The sequence below is a fragment of the Triturus cristatus genome, chromosome 6 (assembly GCF_964204655.1).
Source record: "Triturus cristatus chromosome 6, aTriCri1.1, whole genome shotgun sequence".
NCBI lineage: Eukaryota > Metazoa > Chordata > Amphibia > Caudata > Salamandridae > Triturus > Triturus cristatus.
In genome coordinates, this window is record NC_140589.1 from 396,323,238 (window position 1) to 396,332,392 (window position 9,155).

The following is a 9,155-nucleotide window of genomic DNA, read 5'->3' on the forward strand; positions in this document are numbered from 1 at the left end:
TCGTTACTCAGCACCTTCAGCTTTAATTCAGTTGCGCTACTTGTGTAGGGTGTCATGATTTTGCTACATACTATTGCCATGCGCTTCAACTTTGTGTACTTATCTGGAATGCGACGTGACATTTTTAAGCCAGCTCTCTCATTCTTACAGATGAAATATATCCATCCCTGATCCCTTCCTCCTTTTTCTTCCTCTATCATGGCAAAGAGGAGTCGATACCTGGATCATCTTGATTATGGCGGGCACAAAGAGAAAAGAAGACTGTCGTTTTTTAACCATTTTTTTTTTGTTCCAATTCTTTATTACGAAGTGTCAAGGATACATGGCATGGATAGTCATCAACCTCTGAACAGGCACAGTAGCTGCATACAATGATTACATGGATGAAGGGTACATCGTATTTGGTGGTGAGAAGTGAGAGGTGGGGGGTGGGGAGGAGTGCCTGCATGGGTTTAGGGGCAGACAGAGGAGGTATGAGCCGGGTGCTCCCAGGGGAGTGCCCACATACATTCGCAGATATTGTTAATGATCATGGGGGAGAGTCTGGGCCGCTGAACGCAGGTGATAGGTTACCAGGTATCCGGTGCCCGTGTCACTGATATCGAGTCGGCTCCCCTATGGGTGCTATCTGTGGCGTCCTTGGTGACACCTGTTTGTGGTCTGGAGGGATGGGAGAGGGGTATCCTGGGGAAGAAAGACTTACACAGTAAGTAGCGAGGATACGGGGGCAGCAGTGGTACCGTTGGGGCCATGCACTTTATTGTATGTGTGGAGAGTGAGAGCGGGGTGGGTAACGGAGCATGTAGGTGATAAGGAAAGGGGGTTAGTGGTGGATGGTGGCAGGGATGTTTGATTTTATTTGGCAGTGTTGGTGATTTTCTTCACTGTCATCAGGGTGGAGAGAGGGAGTCCTTTTACTGAGGGTCTGCCGGTCTGTGTGATGGGGGGGTGGGAGGAAGGGGAAAGGGGGAGGTGAGGGGCAGGAGAGGTTGTGAGGGGGGTTGGTCATCAGTAGGGTTATAGGAAGAGGGGAGATGACCGGGCTCGGAGGGGTTGCTACACCAGGGGGATGTCCCATGGGAATCCCGGTGTTTGCCTTACTTGGGAACCAGGATATATCATGATCCCGCTGATTTGTTAGAGGGTAACGTGGGGCGAGCGATAAGAGGGGCGAAAACCTGCTTTGAGTTCTGGGGCACTCTCCCAGTGTCGGTGGCCGGCAGGGTCGCCTTAGTGAAAATGGTGATTTTGCCCAGATTTCTTTATTACTTTGGGACTCTTCCAATCTGGATTCCGGGAAAGCTATTTGCTCAGCTGACCTCGTTGATTACGGGGTTCATCTGGGGTGCGGGGAGACGGAGGGTAGCGCTGAGTATTCTACAGCGTCCTAGGAGTGAGGGCGGCCTTGCGTTGCCGGACCTGGAGTCCTATTACCACGCTGCGCAGCTCCAGTGGTTCACAAAGTGGGTGGCGGATCACATCAGGCATCCGGAGGCGCAGGGAGGGGCGGATCCGAGCTGGTCCCAATTATCATGTGTGCTGCTACGGGTGCCGATGAGGAATACCTCACTTCCCCCGGACTTGAGGGTGGTTCGACAGTGCTGGGCGCGGTTGGCCAGGAGGGCGCGTGTGATCATTCCCTATGCACCTGAGATCCCGTTGCGAATGTGTGAGGCGCTACCCCACGGGGGAGACTGGAACCGGTTATTGGCCTGGGAGGAGGCGGGAGTTATGGCATTGGGAGACTTGTATGAGGACGGTAACCTGTTACCTTTTGACGACTTTAGGGAGCGGCATGATCTCCCGCGGGGGGACTTCCTATTCCATGCAGCCTTGACTGCGGCCGTCAGGAAGCACTGGCGGAAGGGGATGATGGAGCCGGACACATCACTTACCTGTCAGTATGTAGTGATGGGGACGGGTGTCTATAAGGCGGTGACTTGCCTCTATGGGCGGATTACTGGCGATCTGCGGCGTCCCCTGGCTGCCCTGCGCGTTAAGTGGGAGGCGGATCTGGGAGCGCCTCTTACGGACAAAAGCTGGGAGGAAATCATGGAGCGTCCTTGGAAGTGTACACGAAATGCACGCTTCCAGCTTATCCAGTTTTATATCTTTCATAGGGCATACCTTACCCCTCACAAGATAGCTGAGTACTTTGGTGGGCCAGATGCTTGCCCCCGATGTGGTTATAGTGGGGCGACTTTTCTACACATGCTCTGGGATTGCCCGCAGGTGACTGGGTTTTGGGAGGAAGTGGCGGCGGTACTACTGACGGTGACTGAGAGGGACTTGGAGGTAGGCCCGGGGGTATGCTTGCTACATGGATTTCCGCATACAGCAAAGACTAAGGTCACCAGTAGGTTTCTTGATCTAGGGCTGGTCCTGGCCAAGCGGGAGATTACTTCTCATTGGAAGGCGCGGCAGGGCCCTAATTTTTTACGGTGGGCTAGGGAAATGGAGAAATGGGCGGGAAGTGAGGGGACTTATAGATTATGTTTGGCTCGACGCAGTGACAATGAAAGATCGCATGAATGGGCCCGGGCATGGATGGCTCTCCTGGACTTGTTCAAATGTTCGGTTGTGGGAGATGGGGGAGATCCGGTGGGGGATGACGGGGCCCCGGTTCCTTGAGCACCCTCTGCAGGGCTTCCCCCCTCTGCTCTTGAGGTACTCTCTGTTGGGATTCCCGAGAGGCGGACTCGACGGGTGATGACTGCGATTTTGATGTACATGTACTTCTGATAGGTACTGGCGACATGCTTGGGTGGGTGGGTAGGGAGGAGGGGCTCGTTGGGGGATGGGGTGGGGGGTATTTTGGCTATCTCGCACACTCATGGTGGATTACTCCTGTGGATGCACTACCTAGTAGAACGGACATTATTGGGGTGAATGCTGTACAGATGTAGCTTATGTGCTGGGATGGTTATTGCAAGATGTCCTGATTTGGCTGGGGGGCGGACTATGGGGGACGGGGATTGATTGCATTTTGTTCAATGAACTAATAAAGTTTGTTTAAAAAAAAATAAAAAATAGGAAGAGGGGAGATGAAGAGAAAAGGAGGCTGATACTGGGAGGAACAGGACAACAGTGAGGAAGCGAAGCGGGGGTAGGTAGTGGAGAGTTTGAGTGCATGGGCAGCACCGGGTGTGCATAGGAAGAGGGGGACGAGGTGAAGTAGTGTGTGAGCTGGCTGTATCACAGGGGTTGTATAAAGTGCTCTTGCCCATTTCAGTCCGTATATCTATGACTACTGCTGTTGAGGAGGTGTGGGGCAGATGTGTAAGGGGGGGCATCTGGACTACCTGATATAGGGTTTCCGCCAACACCCTCTTAGCACAGGAAGGGCGCCCATGTTTGTAGAAACAGATCAGACTGGTCTTGTACGTTGTAAATGACGTGTTCATGTGAAGCGGTATGGCTCATGGCAACTAGCCAAGCCTCCTGCGACGGAGTGTCAGTGACCTCCACTGTCGGAGGATGCAAATCTTGACTGTAGCCATGGCCGTGTGGAAGAGGCGGCCTTGCGGTTTCAGTAGCTCTGGTGAGTGCCGTAAATCATGGAGGAGAGTAGCTGAGGGGGTGAGCAGCAAGTGGAGGGGCATGGAGGCGTTTAGAACCTGTCCTACATGCGACCAGAAGGGTAGTATCATGGTCATTCACATTAGGGCTGGGCGGACTTTGCGTAGCACCACTACGCAGAATTTTGAAAAAAATTGTGGAAAACGAGAGCACATCCTGAGTAGGGCTGGGCGGACTATACCTAGCGCAACTACGCACTATTCTGAAAAAAATTGTGGAAAACGAGCGCACAACCTGATGGACCGTGTGCCCGGGACTGGGGTCCCTCGTGCTTGGGCAGGCTCCCCGATCTCCCCGGGCTGGCTGCGTTGAGAAGCATAGATCGGCCCCGGGCCTCCTGAGTTTCGGCCAGGGCCTGGGAGCTCGCGTCCTGCGGCCTGCCAAGTGTCCATCTGCCCGGGACAAGGGTCCCTGGTGCAGAGCTCCAGAGCCCTGCAAGGGCAGGTGGGAGCCCTACCGCTATGACTCGGCACGGGCAGATGGGAGTCCTTTCGGTCCCGGCCATCTGGTCGCACCTTTCCCTCAGCCATCTGGTCTCACGCAATGCTTTCCAATGGGGTGACCAGATGGCCGGGCCAGCCTGGAAGTCCCAATGAGGGCTCATTTGACTCCCGGATCTCAGCCAGGGCTCCAGGAGGTCGGGCGAATCCGCGCCTAGCATCCCCTCCGTCACTCGGAGCGCGAGGGTTACAAGAAAGGTGGGTAGCCTTCCTCCGGATTAGTAGGGGCAGGGTATGCCGGAACAACCCTCCGGGGCTGGTGGTTCTTTGCCGGTGACCAGATGGGCCAAGCCCGGACGACACTTTCCCGGGGCGTCCGGTGCTCCCTCCTCCAGCCCGCGTCGAGGCAAAGTGCCCAGGACGGGCTCCATGGGTCGCCCGGGCATCCGGGCCCCGGGAGCTCCGCTGGGCCTCCCATGCCTGAGGCCCAGCGTGGGGGTCTACGAGCCCCCCTGAGCCCTGCAGCCCCAAAGCACTGCAGCCCTGGAGCCCTTCAGCCTGGAGCCCTGCAGACCCGGAGCCCTGCAGGCCCGGAGCCCTGCAGCCCCGGAGCCCTGCAGCCCCGGAGCCCTGCAGCCCCGGAGCCCTGCAGCCCCGGAGCCCTGCAGCCCCGGAGCCCTGCATGGGCAGGCGGGAACCCTAGCGCGAAGGCTCCGGGTTGGACAGATGGGAGTCCTTTCAGTCCCGGCCATCTGGTCGCTCCTTTCCCCTCGGCCAACTGGTCGCGCACAATGCTTTCCAATGGGGCGACCAGATGGCCGGGCAGCCTGGAAGTCCCGATGAGGGTCCATTCGCCTCCCGGATCCCAGCCAGGCTCCAGGAGGTCGGGCGAATCCACGCCTAGGATCCCCTCCGTCACTCGGAGCGCGAGGGTTACAAGAAAGGTGGGTAGCCTTCCTCCGGATTAGTATGGGCAGGGTATGCCGGAACAACCCTCTGGGGCCGGTGGTTCTTTGCCGGGGACCAGATGGGCCAAGCCCGGACGACACTTTCCCGGGGCATCCGGTGCTCCCTCCTCCAGCCCGCGGCGAGGCAAAGTGCCCAGGACGGGCTCCATGGGTCGCCCGGGCGTCCGGGCCCCGGGAGCTCCGCCGGGCCTCCCATGCCTGAGGCCCAGCGTGGGGGTCTACGAGCCCCCCGAGCCCTGCAGCCCTGGAGCCCTTCAGCTCGGAGCCCTAGAGCCCTGCAGGCCCGGAGCCCTGCAGCCCTGGAGCCCTGCAGCCCTGGAGCCCTGCAGCCCCGGAGCCCTGCAGCCCCGGAGCCCTGCAGCCCCGGAGTCCTGCAGCCCCGGAGCCCTGCAGCCCCGGAGACCTGCAGCCCCGGAGCCCTGCGTGGGCAGGCAGGAACCCTAGCGTGAAGGCTCGGGGTTGGACAGATGGGAGTCCTTTCAGTCCCGGCCATCTGGTCGCTCCTTTCCCCTCGGCCATCTTGTCGCGCGCAATGCTTTCCAATGGGGCGACCAGATGGCTGGGCCGGCTTGGAAGTCTCGATGAGGGTCCATTCACCTCCCGGATCCCAGCCAGGGCTCCAGGAGGTCAGGCGCGTCCGCGCCTAGGATCCCCTCCGTCACTCGGAGCGCGTGGGTTACAAGAAAGGTGGGTAGCCCTCCTCCAGATTAGTAGGGGCAGGGTATGCCGGAAGACCCCTCCGGGGCTAGCGGTTCTTTGCCGGGGACCAGATGGGCTACGCCCGGGCAACATCCTCCCAGGCGCCCGGGGCTCCCTCCTCCGGCCTGCGGCGTGGAAAAGTGCCCGGGACGAGCTCCACGGTGCCCCGGGCAGTCCTCCCCCGGGCGCTCGGGCCCGAGAGCTCCGGTGGTCCTCCAAGTGCCTGAGGCCCAGCCGGGGTCGCGGAGCCCCCCAGGAAGCAGAGCCCTGCGTGGGTGGGCAGGCGGGAGCCCTACCGCTATGGCCCGGCTCTGGGCGGGCAGACGGGAGTCCTTTCAGTTGCCGGCCATCTGGTCGCTCCTTTCCCCACGGCCATCTGGTCGCGCGCAATGCTTTCCAATGGGGCGACCAGATGGCCGGGCCGGCCTGGAAGTCCCGATGACGGTCCATTCGCCTCGCGGATCCCAGCCAGGGCTCCAGGAGGTCGGGCGCGTCCACGCCTAGGATCCCCTCCTTCACTCGGAGCGCGTGTGTTACAAGAAAGGTGGGTAGCCTTCCTCCAGATTAGTAGGGGCAGGGTATGCCGGAAGACCCCTCCGGGGCTGGCGGTTCTTTGCCGGGGACCAGATGGGCTACGCCCGGGCAACATCCTCCCAGGCGCCCGGGGCTCCCTCCTCCGGCCCGCGGCGTGGAAAAGTGCCCGGGACGAGCTCCACGGTGCCCCGGGCAGTCCTCCCACGGGCCCGAGAGCTCCGGTGGTCCTCCAAGTGCCTGAGGCCCAGCCGGGGTCGCCGAGCCCCCCAGGAAGCAGAGCCCTGCGTGGGTGGGCAGGCGGGAGCCCTACCGCTATGGCCCGGCTCTGGGCGGGCAGACGGGAGTCCTTTCAGTTGCCAGCCATCTGGTCGCTCCTTTCCCCTCGGCCATCTGGTCGCGCGCAATGCTTTCCAATGGGGCGACCAGATGGCCGGGCCGGCCTGGAAGTCCCGATGACGGTCCATTCGCCTCGCGGATCCCAGCCAGGGCTCCAGGAAGCCGGGCGCGTCCGCGCCTAGGTTCCCCTCCTTCACTCGGAGCGCGCGGGTTACAAGAAAGGTGGGTAGCCTTCCTCCGGATTAGTAGGGGCAGGGTATGCCGGAAGACCCCTCCGGGGCTGGCGGTTCTTTGCCGGGGACCAGATGGGCTACGCCCGGGCAACATCCTCCCAGGCGCCCGGGGCTCCCTCCTTCGGCCCGCGGCGTGGAAAAGTGCCCGGGACGAGCTCTACGGTGCCCCGGGCAGTCCTCCCCCGGGCGCTCGGGCGTGAGAGCTCCGGTGGTCCTCCAAGTGCCTGAGGCCCAGCCGGGGTCGCCGAGCCCCCGGGAAGCAGAGAGCCCACCGAGCCCTTGGTTCAGGCGGGAGACCTACCGCTACGACTCGGCTCTGGGCGGGCAGACGGGAGTCCTTTCAGTTGCCGGCCATCTGGTCGCTCCTTTCCCCTCGGCCATCTGGTCGCGCGCAATGCTTTCCTATAAGGGGGTGGGCCAGATGGCTTGGGTGGCCTGGAAGTCCCGATGAGGGTCCATTCGCCTCCTGTAGCCCAACCAGGGCTCCAGGAGGCCGGGCGCGTTCGCCCCTAGGGTCCCCCTCCGTCACTCAGAGCGCGCGGGTTTCAAGAAAGGGGGTTAGCCTTCCTCCGGATCGCTAGGGACAGGGTACTCTGGGACCCCTCTCGGTTCTCAGCCGGCAGCTGGACGGGCCCGGATGCTACCCTGGTTCTGTCCCGGGGGCTGCCGCGTGGCAGGGTGCCCAGGACAAGGGGTCCGGAGGGTCAGGGGAGGCTTCCCCTGCGCCTGTGGTCCTGGGAGCCCCGGCTGGGTCCAGGGGCCCGGCCGGGCCCCGGGTCACGGGCTCCGGCCCCGGGCCCCGTCCCCCGGCCTGCTGCACTCCCAAAGGCCCGGAACAGGGTTCCGTTGTGGCCGGTGAGCCTGGGTTCAGGAGCTCCGGCCGGGCCCCTGAGGGCCCCGGGGAGGGTGGCCTCCCCATCCCGGGCTCCGTCCTGGGTCCTGCCGCGTGGCAGGGTGCCCGGTGCGGGGTCCGGAGGGCCCGGGGAGGCTTCCCCTGCGCCTGCAAGCCTGGGAGCCCAGGCTGGGTCCAGGGGCCCGGCCGGGCCCCGGGTCGGGGTCTCCGGCCCCGGGCACCCTCCCCCGGCCTGCGGCCCTGCCAAAAGCCCGGGACGGGGTTCCCTTGTGTCCGGTGAGCCTCCCCTCGCTCGGCTGGGTTCAGGAGCTCCGGCCGGGCCCCTGAGGGCCCCGGGGAGGGTGGCCTCCCCATCCCGGGCTCCGTCCTGGGTCCTGCCGCATGGCAGGGTGCCCGGGGCGGGGTCCGCAGGGCCCGGGGAGGCTTCCCCTGCACCTGCGGGCCTGGGGGCCCAGGCTGGGTCCAGGGGTGGTCTCCAGCCCTGGGCCCCGTCCCCGGCCTGCGGCACTGCCAAAGGCCCGGGACGGGGTTCCGTGGTGTCCGGGGAGCCTCCCCTCGCTCGTCTGGGTTCAGGGGCCCCTGGGGGTCCCGGGGAGGGTGGCCTCCCCGCCCCGGGCTCCGTCCGGGGTCCTGCCGCGAGGCAGGGTGCCCGGGGCGGGGTCCGGAGGGCCCGGGGAGGCTTCCCCTTACCTTTCCCCTTTCCCCTCGGCCATCTGGTCGCGCCTGTCCCCTCGGCCATCTGGTCGCGCAAGTCCCTTAGGCCATCTGGTCTCCCACAGTGCTTTCCTATGGGGCGGCCAGATGGGCGAGCTTGCCTGGAAGTCTCGATGAGGGTCCATTTGCCTCCCGGATCCCAGCGAGGGCTCCAGGAGGTCGGGTACATTCGCGCCTAGGGTCCCCTCTGTCACCTCGTGCGCACGGATTACAAGAAAGGGGGGTAATTTTCCTCCGGATTACTAAGGAGAAGGTCAGTCAGACCAAAGTGATGTTTGGCGAGTCTGAATCAGGGGAAGGCAGACCCGGGGCCCGCCCGCCAGGGCCCCCAGGGGCCCGGGTACGCTCCTGCCTCTCAGCCCCTTCCCGATGGTCCTTTCTCTCCGAGTTTTCTGGGTCAGAGCCCCGTGACGTCCGTGGATCCCGAGACAGGGGAAGGCAGCACCCGGGCCCGCCCGAAGCGTGGCCCCCAGGGGCCCGGGTACTCACACCTGCCTCTCAGCCCCCTTCCCGATGGTCCTTTTTCTCCGAGTTTGCCGGGTCAGAGCTCCGTGAGGTCCGGCGATCCCGTGACAAGGAAAGGCAGACCTGGGGCCCGCCCGCCGGGGCCCCCAGGGGCCCGGGTACGCTCCTGCCTCTCAGCCCCTTCCCGATGGTCCTATCTTTGCCGCGTTTGCTGGGTCAGACCTCCGTGAGGTCCGGCGATCCCGAGACGGGGGAAGGCAGACCCGGGGCCCACCCGCCGGGGCCCCCAGGGGCCCGGGTACGCTCCTGCCACTCAGCCCCTTCCCGATGGTCC